The sequence below is a fragment of the Saccostrea cucullata genome, unplaced genomic scaffold (assembly GCF_032062105.1).
Source record: "Saccostrea cucullata isolate Sc308-1 unplaced genomic scaffold, CSIRO_AGI_Scuc_v1 ctg2528, whole genome shotgun sequence".
Lineage (NCBI taxonomy): Eukaryota > Metazoa > Mollusca > Bivalvia > Ostreida > Ostreidae > Saccostrea > Saccostrea cuccullata.
In genome coordinates, this window is record NW_026920727.1 from 45,421 (window position 1) to 60,744 (window position 15,324).

General features: G+C 33.5%; 1 pseudogene; it reads left to right on the top strand.

Moving 5' to 3' along the window:
* The window catches only part of LOC134256448 (uncharacterized), a 40,635-nt pseudogene extending 25,534 nt beyond the window's left edge, over positions 1-15,101 (top strand).
* The last annotated feature ends 223 nt before the right edge of the window (positions 15,102-15,324 follow it).

The window sequence follows — 15,324 nt, forward strand, 5'->3', positions numbered from 1 at the left end:
GTCCCAACATTAAGTCAAAAGTCTTAGGAAATGGGATTATCATAAAAATGATTAACTCCTGGCTTTACAATGAAATGTCCTGGCAAGATTTGGATTTGAAATGTTTAACAAAGAAGTCCTGGGAGATCCTAGGATGTCCTGAAATCAAATCCCAGGATTGTTACTCCTAGGATTTCCTCAAATCAGATTGTGAGGAAATCTTAGGAATTCTTAGGACATCTTAGGAATTCCTGAGAAGCATTTTCAAGTCAGGAATAATTTCTGCAAGGGTGAACAGCTTTTGTTCAATAAGGCTTATAAAAATACTCCCCCTTTTCGAGACATAAAGTATAAAAAATATAGCATTTTGGTCCCTTGCAACCCCTAATTACGTAACATATGATCAAAATGTTATCATATATATGGATTGGGCCTAAAATAAAGTTTGTTTGCAGTTGCCTACCGCCTTCACCCACTGAAAATGCATCCGATCCAAACTTTTTTTTTAGGCATTTGGTAATTTTTTTTTTTTTTCAATATTTCAGAATATTCAAATTTTCAAATTTTGACACTTTTTTTTTATCAATCAGTGGTTTATAACAAGAGGTGAGCTAATTCATGTCTAGTAGGTGTATGAAAACCTCTTTTATTTGTTATATAATAAAAATCTGATTTTTTTAAATATATTAAATAATTTCAGCAACAACCAGAGTTATTAAATAGGTAGGTTCAAATTCAAACAGCATTCATACATTTAAAAAACGTCAGAGGATATCATCAACATTACTGCCTAATATTTATCTTTTCCTGCTTTGATATTTGAGGGTGGAAGGAAATTGAAAGTAATTGATTATTAATCGATTCCATTGTCAAATTAATCGATTACAATTGATTAAAGGAGAAAACTGTAATTGATTATTAATGGTTTACACAAAATTCATCTAAGTAATTGATTATAATATTAATCGATTACATTTTTCAGTAATCATGCCCATGCCTTTTTCAGTAATCGTTCCCATGCCTTGTACAAATGACAAAAGTTTGTGTACGAGTTGACTTCTGATTTGTGTGCACGACTTGACTTTTTGTGTAAGACTTGGTTTGTGTAGGACTCGGTTTGTGTACGAGTTGACTGTAAATCTACCAATGTATATATAAACTTTGAAAGCAGATGTCATTTAGTTTCTGAAAATGATAATCATAATCATAATTATGCTGGAATTTCCATTTATACAATAACGAGTTTCATTCTAGTTTCGATCTAGGATCGAAAGATCAGGGGTTATGCCCCCGGATCGAAAGATAGGGGGTATATTGTTTTTGTCCTGTCTGTCTGTCTGTTTGTTGGTTTGTTTGTTTGTTTGTTCATTTGTTTGTCCCACAACTTTAACCTAGCCCATAACTATTGAGTGGTTGGAGCTATGGCTTTCATAATTTAAAGGTGTGTTACTTGTGACATGACCTTTCTTTGGGTACCACCAAATTTGACCTCTTGACCTTGGAGTTTGACCTACTATTATTCTATTTGTTATTTGTTTGTTTGTTTGTCCCCCAACTTTAACCTAGCCCATAACCAAGACCTTGGAGTCTGACCTACTTTTATTATATTTGTTATCAACTTTAACCTTCACCATAACTTTTGAACAGATTGAGATAGAGACTTCATATTTAAAATGCATACTCCACTAAATAAGCACTCTCAACTGACACCAAGGACAAAGACTTTTGACCTTGACTGTGACCTATATGCTAAAAAAATATTTTTCGAACTTTCAGATTAACTTTTGAACCATAGGAGATAGAGACTTTATATTTGGTATGCCTACTTCACTAATTAAGTGCTTTTAAACGACACTGGGGTCAATGACCTTGTGACCTTGACTGCAACCTTCATGCTAAGAATAGCTTTTTCGAACTTTGTTGCCGCCGGGGGCCAGTATTTCACAAACACATCTTGTTACTAAACAACTTTAAGTCATTTGGGGGAATAGGATGGAGTTGGGACCCGGGTAATCACCAGAATTTAGCATTTTTTCATAAAACATGTTACCCCTGCATTGATTTCGATAATGGCAAAATTGCTCAAATAGTTTGCAAAATTTAACTCAAGTTTAAGCAAAAACCTGGTATAACCAATAAAAAATTCTGCATATTGTTTTATCCTAATTATTCTCTTTCCAAGAGTGTAAGAATTATTCTGATATTTGCAGTATTAACAAAGTTATGAATATTTGTTCACACTATACTTGTTTTTCAAGTCCAATGCGTAGAAATGCGTATATGCCATGTAAGGGGTTTGAAGAAGTTCACTCTGTCAGACCTTTAATTAAGATGCTAATTGGCCAAGTATATAAAAATGCTGTCCAGTTCTTGACTAGCAAACTTAGGCAACATTATTTTAATTTCTTGGTTTACAGATCTGCCGACCCCATTTTTAAAGAATTGGGGAAAAATGCAAATTTGAGATTTTTTTTGCAGACTCCATTAAACAAGAATATATATTTTTAGCAATTAGAGAATATGGCCAAGCTGCTTTAACAATTATGTAAACGCTAAAACAGGTAGAAAATGTTGTTTATTCCTGTAAAACAGACATATTGTATGGCTTAGTTAAGCGAAAAAGAAGCGTTTGAGTGAAATAAATTTTTGGTCTTAATTCTGATCGGGATCGGTATTCATCTACGGTACCATTCTTCTTTCGTTTTAAATCACGCAAAAGTCGACATGATTTTGACAGCTTTACCCTACATTAGGTCAATGTAAATATTTTAAAAATTAAAGACACTCAACATGATTATTGAATCAGAATTCAATTCAATTTTTCATTGATTTTCAGCACAAACCAAAACACCTAAATGGTCTCTCGTTCTGTTCGACTGGGATGGATGTACAGCTGTTGTTGAAACAAAGCGGTTTGATGATCAGCAGAATTTACAAATTGGCAGTCAGACGAATTTGTCCTTTGAGGGGAGAATACACCTGGTGGAAATTCTCACTCTGACAGGTATGCATATATGTAACATTTAGGTTCATTGGTTGTGAAAGATTGGTGATGATGTGAAGTCTCTCGCTCTGTTCGACTGGGATGGATGTACAGCTGTTGTTGAAACAAAGCGGTTTGATGATCAGCAGAATTTACAAATTGGCAGTCAGACGAATTTGTCCTTTGAGGGGAGAATACACCTGGTGGAGATTCTCACTCTGACAGGTATGCATATATGTAACATTTAGGTTCATTGGTTGTGAAAGATTGGTGATGATGTGAAGTAAGAGATAAATGGATCTCTACTATAGCTTTTATTTGAGTTTTTTAAGAAGTTACTAGAGTATGCCAGGGCATCAACAGTAGTGGGAAACTTGGGATAATTTGCATAACGACAGCCGCAAGAGATTTACATGAGTATTTGGTCTCCTTAGCTTCAGACACAGAGACAGATGCGCACGAATATTTCATGCATGTTAGGCTTCCTTAGCTCCTGACCAATTTACCCGCCTTATTCACATTTTGGTAGAATTATCAAGAAATGGTAAAATTATCAAGAAATTAACTCCACTAACTTACAAAGAGTTATCACAGAGAGAAAAATCAGAAATGGAAATATATATAGATAAATCTTTGTGGATTGACAAGGTCAATGAAATATCTGAAAAAATGGGGGGAGGGATAAAATGAAAGCCCCCCGCCTGCCTCGATTTGTCAAAAAATTTGGATGAGAATCTTGAAATTTATTTAAATTGTGATTTAAACAGCCTTAACTTTAATTTGGTTTTTTGGTTCACTTTGATTACCAGATTGAAAAAAAAAATGTAGGTTACAGGATGCACTGTATAAAAGTTTTTGTTTTCACTCTTTTTTTGCATCAAACATAACTTTCGTCAAAAAGCAACACCTCATTCCATTGGATGACATTTTTAAAGCTGATTGTCTGGGGCGGAGTCAAACTAAAGAGTTTTCTTAAACTTTAGTTTACTTTGTACTACATCATAAAAAGTAATGTTGAAACTATTCAAATAATATTGGCTCTGCCTACTACAGTTTAATTGGACGGCAATTGTATTTTCCTTTGCATAATATTTAGTAACTAATGCTATTTGGATTTTAACTAATCAGCAATTAAGACAGCAATGAGCAATATTTAAAAATGGAGCAAAGAAGAGCTCGGATTCTCACAAAATGCAAAAAGAAACACATTGGTGTAACATGCATGTTTTAAGTTTGGTATTATCACAGATTCAGAATCTCAAGTGTACAACAGAGACAAGGAATGGGGTAGAGGAGTCCGGGCACATGCCATTTCTGCTATGAGGGATGCAAGAGAGATGTGTCGAAAAGGAAAGTATGGTGGCTTTCTGGATATCAAGGAGGATAGTGAGAGTGAAGAGGTATAAAACTCATTTGAATTGTTATATTTTTCTTGTACTGAAAAAAATCTTGTAAAGGGCATTTGTTTTATGTCCAGAAAATTCTTGAGCTTAGATTCAAAGAGTATGGTCTTATTTTATGATATGACTGTAATTTAACTCAACCATATTCTGGATTAGTGTAGAATTTTAAAAAAATGATAGAGTACTGATATTTTCTGAATGATAAATCATGTTAATACATGTATAAGTTAGAAATCATAAGGTCTCTTTTTTTGCAGGATGAGGCTGAGATTTTTGTAAGGAAGACAAAACAGCCAAAGAGGCAACCTAGAGTGGTATGTACACATTTTTTATACGCCCGTCTTAAGACGGGACGTATTATGTTATAGGCTTCTTGTCCGTCCGTCTGTCCGTCCGTCCGTCTGTCCGTCTGTTAGCTTTTCTTGTGTCCGGCTCATAACTTTAATACTATAAGGCCTAGAGTTATCAAACTTTGTCAGCTGATACATCTTGGGTAGAAGGTGTGTCGCGCTCAAAAAGTAGGTCGCTCTGACCTTTAATTAAGATGTTATAGCCAAATATGGAAAAACCCTGTCCAGCTCATAACTAGAAAACTATGAGATCTAGAGCTTTCCAACTTGGCAAAAGTATACAGCTAAAGTAGAAGGTGTGTCGTGGCCTATTTCAAGGTCAAGGTCACTGTGACCTTTAATTTAAGTGATTTTAAAAAAAAATAAGTCTTTTAAATTTTAAATTTCATAATCCTAAAAAATGTAAAAAAAAATATAGTTGTTTCCTTATTAAAAAATGTTAAATTAAGTAAAAACTTATTTTTTCATTATATACTTTACAGCAATCTGTAACAAATGTTTATGCTTTGAGAGGAATTCAGTTTGTCCCATGGGCATAATTATCAAGCACTGGTCAAGAAGAATTTTGATAGCAGAAACTTGCATGTCAAATTAGTGAGAAATTTTTGAGAGTTTATTTTCAGGAGCTAAGAGCATTTATAGATCTGATGCAGCTGTTATTTTAATTTATCTCTTGGGAGTTGGGCAAAAAGGAATGGCCTCATAGTTGCTTGTGTTAATTAAGAGTTCTTGATGGCTAGTCCAGATAAAGATCTTCCAATTGGTGTAATGTAATTAAAACAAATTTATGTTTTAGTGTATGATTAAAACTAAATTAATATTTTATAATATAATTAAAACTAATTATACATGTGTTCATTGAAAAAAAAAAATATATTTCAATTTTTATATTTGCAACAAATTGCAGTCATGTCTCACTTAGAATTTTATAGTCTGAAAAAATTATAATTTATGTTTGATTTTTTTTTTATTAAACTGTAGCATTTCTATCATTTTCCCTCTCTGCGTCATATTCTATAAATAAAGGTTGTACTATCAGGCTAACACAAATGCGGGGAACATCATTAATGACTTGATGCAAAACTCCCTGCTGAGGAGACATCAGTGCAGAGTCATTTGAGCTTACTTAATCTTGTTGCATCGGTGTTTATTTACTTCTGTTTGTATATCAAACCGTTACCCTGAAACGAACCATGTGATAAATATTTTACACTATTAATTTCTAGCTATATTTTATTTAATTTTTAAACCTTTTTAATACTATACTTGCCATTGAGATATTTTTGTGTGTAAGATATCCTCTAAACATCTGAACTTGATATTAAACTGTCACCACGGTCCTTGTTCATTACCCTGTAAATGAGCCCGGCTTTCAGTACTTCTGAGTACTTTGATTTTGCATCCTAACCAATTTATGATTATTGAACAATATTTGACGGGCGTATCATGCTGTGGCAGGGCACTTTATTTATTATTTATTTTTACAATGAAACTAAAAATTAATGTATATAAATAACAATACATGTGATATTTTTATGTCTCAAAGTCTTGAAGGAAAAAGTGCATATTACTAATTAACTATTTATAGTTATACGAATCCGTTATACTGATATAATAGATTATGGATATAGTAGATTATGGATATAGCAAATTAAATTCACAGGTCCCCAGGACTTTGTCATAATGGAGTTTTAATGTAATTGGGATAAATTAAACTAGTATATAGTATTGATGAACAAGAATGCGTATTTCAAAATTGTGAATTTTATGGCCCCAGGGTCGGGTTTCTGGTTTAGGGCGGGGCTCTATTGATAATAGTGAAAATGCATGAATTCTTGAAAAGCAAGGACGCCTTTTTAAAAACTGTGCAATGTTTGGATCTAGGCCTAAGGTTCAGGGTTCATGTGTGAAAGGGGCACTACGGATTAGGTGACATGCATTTTTTGCTCCCCTTACCTGCCTTTGGGTATTAAGTAATCAAACTAAGCAGCTGATAAGTGTATTGTTATAATGATCATTTGTGCCTCTTTCAAAATTGTGAATGCCATAGCATCTGGCTTAAAACGAATCAAATTCAGTCACTGGAAAGTTGTTGCATAATGCTCAGGTGACCTATAAGGCCCATGGGCCTCTTGTTTAATCATATATTTTATTCCTTTTCTTTGCTTCTTAGGTACTTTCAAGGTTGTCAACACCAGTTCCAACAAAAGACAAAAGAATCCCTGTTCAAGAGGTAATCTTGTCTATTACTTTAAAAGAATCTTCACATTTGAACCTCTTTCATAATGAAAAGCCAATGTGATTTGCCTAAGAAAGTTTAATTGATAGTGTAATTATAAAGGTATGGCATATTAGTTTTGGATTCATACTAGAAAATTTTAGAACAAAAATCATCAAACTAAATCATTCTACAAATAAAGGTGACTGCTTCCTTTAATTAAGTGAATTAAAAATATGGACCTACATAAATTGGTCAGTTCATTATCTCAGCAACAATTGTACACATTCAACTCAATTTGACTTATTAATGTGTCATATGAATTAGCCAGTCATGCATGTGTTTGACTATGGTCCAATGATTTAGTTCTCCCTCTTTAACTTAAAAAAAAGAATATTACCGTACATACTCGCCTATAAGTCGGATTTTTGGGAGTTAATCTCTGGTCCAAAACTCTATGTCCGACTTATAGGCGAGCTATTAAAAGTATGATTTTCTATGACGTCAGTCCCTCTGATATATAAGCTTATTAAATACAACCGACTTATAGGCGGACCGACTTATAGGCGAGTATATACGGTATTAGAATTGCATATGTTAGGGTTTTTTTTCTCAACCAGAAAACGCAGGTCAGATTTGAATATAATTCCTAACAGTTACCCCTCTTGAGTTTTGAACTTGGAACAATTTGAATGTTCAATTCCACCTCCAAAAAATCAAATTTTAATTTTAATACTAGTTATTTGTTTTTGTCAAAAGAAGAAAAGCTCATGTAATTCCTTTTTTTAACAGAAAACTGGACCTGAAGAAAGAAGCTCATCTGATGAAGAGGAACATTTCCCTATAGATATAGAGGTAGGCATTTCTGTATATCTTAGTATTGTTTATTAGAGTTAGGGGTTGGGGATAAACATTAAGTTTAATCCACTGTCATAGTAGGGTATTTAGGAATAAACATGTCCATCTGTCTGTCTAGCTGTTAGTTTAGCTGTTTGTGCAAATGTTTCCAGTCAATATCTTTCATACAAAGGAACATTAGAATCTACTACTTGACACTATGATTGGTCATGACCTAAGGGGGTGTCAATACATTAACCAAAGATTATTTGTGCTAGTTCTCACTTTAGCAAGTTCAAGTTCATTAAAAGAAGTTAATGAATATTTCATCTAAAATCTACATGTACTTCTTCACACAAACATAGCTCATAAGTCGTGCAAATTCAAGGTCACTGAAAGTAAAAATTCATTATTCATTTTTGACCCATATCATATTTAAAACTGCCTTTTCATTGATGGCCAATTAAATTTTTATATTTAAGTCTTATGTTGACAGGATGAAAATGATTTAACTTTTTAACAAGCCTATAAAGAGAATTTGGCCTAAGTAAAGAAATTGGTAGATCATTCGCAGAATGGGGAGGATGCTATATTTGCAGAATTACATGCTAATTTAAAAGCAAATTTAAAAAAAAACGTGCCAAGGCAATATGGAAACTAGTATTAGTAGTATACTGTTTAAAATACCTATCCCTTACAAAGTATTCTGGTGGTGGAGTTTATTACTATGATAGTTGACCTTTTGACCTCCATAAAAATATTTTAGGTCTTTTTTAGCCAAGAAGTAAAAGTTTTGTAAAATTCCATTGCAAATGTTCAAATGTCTCACAGTCTTGCACAGAAAGAAAAGTGTTACAGAGAGACAGAATAGTGGGTGAATGGGCAGACAGAGTGAAATGTTTAGTGAAAATGTTTTTTGGAGGCAAAAATAAGCAAAACAAATCAGCTGATAAGAACTAGGCAAATGAACCGAAGGCTCAAATTTGCTTCTCTGATCTAAATTTGTCTGTTGTCATCAATCATCATTGTCTTTGTTGTTGTCACAAATTTCAATCAATTTGCCACAAAGTATCCTTAGGTGAAGGGTTTGAAGTTGGTGCCCTCTTCCAAGGGGAGATTATTATAAAATAATGGTTATATATATTAATGTCATATTTGATAAATTTTCTCATCAATAACCACAGGGACAGAAAAGTAATGTAGATTCAAGTTTGATTAAACCATGGCCCTCTGGGGTTGGGTGGGGCTACAATGTGGGATCAAAGGTTGACATAGGAAAATAAAAAAACTTCATGGAACAATGTGCAGATTTCAACCGAATTTCCTCTGTTGGTACACATTAGTCTATTGAGCTTGCTACACATGCGGCGATTCTTGAGCGATGTGGCCCATGGACTACAATGAGGGATCAAAGTTTAACATAGGAATACATAGGGACATCCAAAAAAAAAAAAAGAACAGCAAAGCCATGATTGGTTTTAGTTATAAGGCCAACATTTTTTTATTTACTGTTTTACGGGAATTTTTTTCAAAAATTTGAGTCGGGGGGTCGAAATAAAAATAAAAATAAAATCTAAAAATTCAAGCAGTCGGTAAGAAAAATAAAAATAAAATAAACATATGTAACAATTTTTTTTATTTTTTAAATTAAGAATGGAATTGTTTTATAGCCTAAATTTGGTAGGAAAAGGGCGTTATTTGAAAAATTAATGCATGCAAAACAATTTTATCATAATTTTTGGGTATTCAAAAATAGTTTAGATTTAAGGATTTTTAGTAGTTATCATATGGCAAGCATAAATTGAGGCTTTTAATGGATTGGTTAAATTATTTCACAAGCGAGACTAATTCAAAGAAAATCTGTGTATCTTTTTCAATACAATTCAAATAAATATACTCATAGGTGGAAAATGTATCTCATCTCTTGAAAACATTGAAATTACCTCAATGCTATAACTTTAGACATACATGATTGTAGAAAATGCACGTACATGTAATTCCATAAGAATATACAATGTCATGTAAAATAGAATGTGACAATTACTCTGTTCACCGCAGAATTCCAATATTTCTAAAATCTGGTTCTAATCCACAATTTTTGAATTTAAAAAAAACAGGTCATATTTGTATGGACGTTTGCTGCTTTGTTTTTCCCCAATCTAATTAAAATTAGATCTTTGATCCGCTCCAGTTTGATCGCTACACGATCAAACTGGAGCTATAAAAGATCTAATTTTAATTAGATTGGTTTTTCCCTAGTGGTAAAAAGGTTGTTTTACAGAGAAAAAGCTGTTATAACCACCCTCATGTGCATTTATTTGTTACATAGCAAGTAAAAATCCATTTTGAATCGTAATAAGTGTGATTGACATGATATTAACGAGTGGAAGTTGTGACTCGAATTTCCTCAGTCACGCCACTTTCTACAGTGTTCTGTTCTCTTGTTACAAGTAAAAGAAAACATTATTGTATTAAAAATAAGTTTCAGAATAATTTTCAAACCGTATTTCAATGCTTTTAAACAACTGTCAAAGATAATGCGTACTTAAAACCTCTCATAACAAGGGGTTGACAGAACCTCAATTTCCACTTGGCCCTCCGCTTAACATTTGATTTGATGAAGATTTCTATATTTCGTCTATTTTGTTCAATCTTTCATTAAAAGTTAATCTAAAATTAAATGCTTTTTTCTAATAAATGTCATGTCACTTTTTAAAATGACTGAGAGTATTTATAAATTATCCAACGATTCTGACATTTTGCCGCTAACTTTCATGCTGTGCAGTGGCTATCCACGCTTCTCATTCATGCTCATTAGTTTTGCCAACTGTGATTGGATGGATATATTTACCTTAGCCAATGACAAATCACGTTTTGAAAGGCTTGTTAAAATTTTGTTTACGTTTCTTTTATTTTTTCAGTGACTATAAATAAGCTATCGGCGGGAGAAACAAAAATAAAACTTGAAGAAGAGACTTTTATTTTTATTTCATTTTAGCCAAAATTAGGGTCGGCGGTCCCGTAAAACAGTAAATAAAAAAATGTTGGCCTAATGAAGCATCATCTTGTACTGTAGATTCAATTTTATTCAAATCATGACCTTTGTGACAAGGATGGGCCCATTATGAATGATAAGAGTTTTAAGTACCTGTTTTTTTTTTTAGAAAAAAAGAGATTACATAGAAATATACTTGAGCGATGTGGCCACTGGGCTTCTTGTTAAATCTTATAATTACCCTGCCTTGCCTTAAGGTTCATAAACCCTCTGCTTACTCATATAAAATGTTTCTTAAAGATTTATAATTTTCCAAAAGAAAATTATATACTTAATGAAACACTTTTATCGTGGCTTGTGGGGCAAAATTTGACAAAAAAGGCACTTCAACTTGACAAATTAATAAAGGAATAATAGAGATTTGTGTCATTAGGAGTTATCTCTCTTAGCAGAGTATCAATGTACTTTAAAATAGTTGACGATAGCAACACTCAACACGCAACATTAAAAGATATCAAAAGTCTAGAGTCTTTTTAAATCTTCTTCATTCCCAGGTTGATCAATAAGGCCATTCTTAAAAAATTGTTCGTTTGGAATTGCCGCCTGAAGGGTTTCAGATACAGGAGGGAGGGAGGGAAATTATTTTTTTTTAATTGTTGATAAATTTTATTTTTTTTTTTAAATAAAAACAGTCTACATTTTCCTGTCTACTGTCAACAAAAAAAAAACAACTAATTTTGCATAGATCTGACACTTCAATTCAGTGTTTGTATGGTGCATGTAATAACGGCAAAAAAATTTGATGTAAAAATTAAATTTAAAAAAATATCTTCCTAAATTTGGTCAATAAATTTTTTTCAGCAGGGGGCATTACAATGAGGCGGGAGACAATTCCAAACAAACTATAATTTTATTTTGGCCTAAATATCAAAGTATCCCCATGTTGTATCAAATCGAATAGAGTATCAGATTAATAATATGAGGTTAGAATTTAATTTATCATGCAAATATTCTAAAAAAAATTCTAAAAAAAAAAATCAATAATCTAAGGCTAAAAATGGTCAAGTGAGCTTTGTGGTCCATGTCATGAGTGTCTTGTGCTCACTCATGGTATAACTATTGTCCAAATGCTTCCTGTTTAAATTTTCCATTGAGTTCTTTAAAGTAAATCTGAATTCATTTTTTTTCTTAGGCTGATGGTAGAAGAATTAAAGTTCTTTTCCAAGGTGGAGGAGATACCGCAGATGAAATAGCTACGCCAAACAGGCCTTCGTGTTATACCAGTGACCTTACAGCAGATCAAGCCGATGTCATACAGCTTCAGGTCGAAAATGACGCCAACCATCGTACAAACTGTGCAACTCAGACTGATGCCGTCGTTGTCCTAAGCAGTGATAGAGACATTAAAGCCGCAAATGCCAGGACAAGTGTTTCCCTGTCTAGGTCTAAGATGGACGTGTGGTCCACTCCCGCTGTGAAGGAACATTGCTTGGAAAAGTTAGACCTTATTCAGCAGACCCAGGTGGAGACCAACAATAAGCTCAGCAGACTCCTGGAACTTTTTGAAAATCCTCCACAAGAGGTTAGTGGGCTCAGTGACTACTTGAGGCAGATGACAACCCCATGCACTACTTCGAGATGCCTTCCTAGTGTAATCCAAACAGACAGAAGTGCCAGTGAGACAACCCCATGCCCTACTTCGAGATGCCCTCCTAGTGTAATGCGAACAGACAGAAGTGCCAGTGAGACAACCCCATGCCCTATTTCGGGTGTGTTCTCCGAACGGCTACTGAAATAAAACAACAAGTAATTATCACACTCAATTAAGGGGCCCTCTAAGGGGTACAGGTAGACTTACCTGTGTTTTCCTGGATAAGCAATAATTTATAAATCAGATATATTCATTCAATTTTATTGAATTTTTTTTATTTCATTCAATTTTTTTTTTCAAAAATATAATGAATTAATAATATAAATAGATAAAATTAAGATTTCAGAAAATAATTTTTTTTTTTGGTACCTTTAATTTTATTTTTTCCAAACTTTTCAATAGTATTGATTGAGAATTTACAAACAATTGTTTGTGCTAAATTTTCAAAATCTTTTAAATATCAAATTAACACATAAAAAAAAACATTTTTATGTATGATAAATAAATTGTTTATATAAAATTTTGTCTAAATTAGTTCATTTATTCATCCTTTTTAATTATTAAAACAGTCTTTTAAATCATCATAAAATACAAAAGTTATGTTTTAATTTTCATATTAAATATAGATGATTCGAGATAAAAACAGATCACTTTGATTTTTAAGGAATTCCTAAGTTAATAAGCTAATTGATGAAGCACCTGATAATTGATATCAGTTCACTTTGAAATTTTAATAGGCAAAACTATCTCAATAAGTGTCATAGAAAATGATGTTCTGAACTGTTCTGCCTAATGATGCATGCAGTCCAAGCTGTAAATACAAGAACAACCCAAGCTACAGTATAGTATCTATTTAAGGATGGACATGAAGTGCTGAACTTGCTTAATGATGCAGTCCAAGCTGTAAATACAAGAACAACACAAGCTACAGAACAGTATATATACAAGGATGGAAATGAAGTTGATCATTCTTCACCCATCAACAATGGCGAATGCACAGCTCAACGTGAAATTCATCACAAACAGAAGAGGCGGCCAAAACTTATCCTTTCAAGGTTTCATCTACAGAATTCACCGAAGAACAGACACTATGTGACAGAACAGTGGGTGAACGGTGACAGACTTCTGTGGAATCATTTCGGAACGGAGGGACCACGGACCAACAACAGCCTGGAAGGATGGCATGGAAAACTCAAAAGAATGGCACAGCATGCACATCCCAACATCGTGGTAAAGATGTTCAAAGACATACAGAATGCAATACAGAGATTCAAAAGATTCAGAGAGAAGCCGGCGGAAGTATTAGACCTCCAGCGAAGAAGTATGCAACAATAAAGAGAAGACTGCAGCTACTGAAAGAAAGGTATCAGCAAGGCATCATAGATCTTATGACCTACACAGACTCGGCATCTGAACTTCTGCACCTCGGACAGTGATCCCTTATTTGTGATGAAACATGAAGACTAAATGACTTGTTAATATTGTAAATATTTGTGATATGAAAGTGAAACAGTGCTATTTTATTCATAATATAAAAATAAGTGCTGCTATAGTTTATATTTTTAAATATGTTTGTGTATATAATATTTTTATTTAAAAATATGCATACAAAATATTTATTTATACCAGTGTTCACTGCTCAAATAAAAAAAATGAAATAAAAACCTGTTCTATTTTATTTAAATTCTGGTTGATCATTCATACAGGTATGTCTACCTGTACCCCTTAGAGGGCCCCTTAATTGAGTGTGATAATTACTTGTTGTTTTATTTCAGTAGCCGTTCGGGGAATAAACCCTATTTCGAGCTGCCCTCCTAGTGTAATCCGAACAGACAGAAGTGCCAGTGAGACAACCCCATGCCCTACTTCGAGATGCCCTCCTAGTGTAATTCGAACAGACAGAAATGCCAGTGAGACACAAAAGCCCATAAGGAAGCCTCTTAGTGCCATTGAACTTTTTGAGAAAGAGAACCGTCAGCCATGTGAAGGACCCCCTACCCCTGATGACTTGTTCTCAGACAGACCGGTGGAAGAGGATGGTGATGTAGAGAGGGATGAAGAAAACACAGAAATTGAGGAGGACAAGGAAAATGAAGAAAATCGTGTGGAAGAGGTGCCTCTTTCTGTTGGAATTTCAAGGACAGATGGTGTTTCTGCATTTTCATCTGTAAACAACACCATAGTGCTTAACTGCCCATCAAATGCAACCATCCATAATTTTAGTACGCCAAAGGACATTGTGCCTGGAAATTGTGAATTTGTGGCGAACAAAGAACTTCAGCTTGTTCCGCCGGTAACTTCCTTTGGACAATGACAAAGATCCTCTTCAATGAGGAGGAATTGAGCCGAAACATGAACTTTTCTGGGCGAAAAGGAAAAGAAAAGATGTCCCCTAGGAGAAGACACAGCCTCATTCATCTCTATGTAGAAAACTACGACAGAAGAACAGATGGTCTGATGAAGGCAATAAACTCGGTGAACAAAAGAGGAAGAAGTAAAGAAATCTTCAGGATCTTTGGACTACAAATACTAGTGTTTGGTGTTCGACTCTTAATTGAAAAGTTGCCCTAAGATCAGAATTTGGCTGGAGGCATATATGATTTTGATTTTACTACAATACATGTGTATTCCAGTATTATTTGTAACACATAGTTTTTTTTCTAGATTAAATTTAATAAGATATGAACATAGACTTGCAAAATATTGATGTTCTTTTATTAAATAATAAATGTTATTTTAGTATTTTTTTTCTTTTCTCTTTCACAGTTAATACTGTATACAGGGTTATTTTCACCTTTTCACACTTGGAAACAATTTTTCCCCATTTTAAATTCACCCAGTTGCAATTCTGTTGATGAAATAATGCTGTGTATTTCAAGATTAATTCCCCCACCTATGGGTCAAGGGG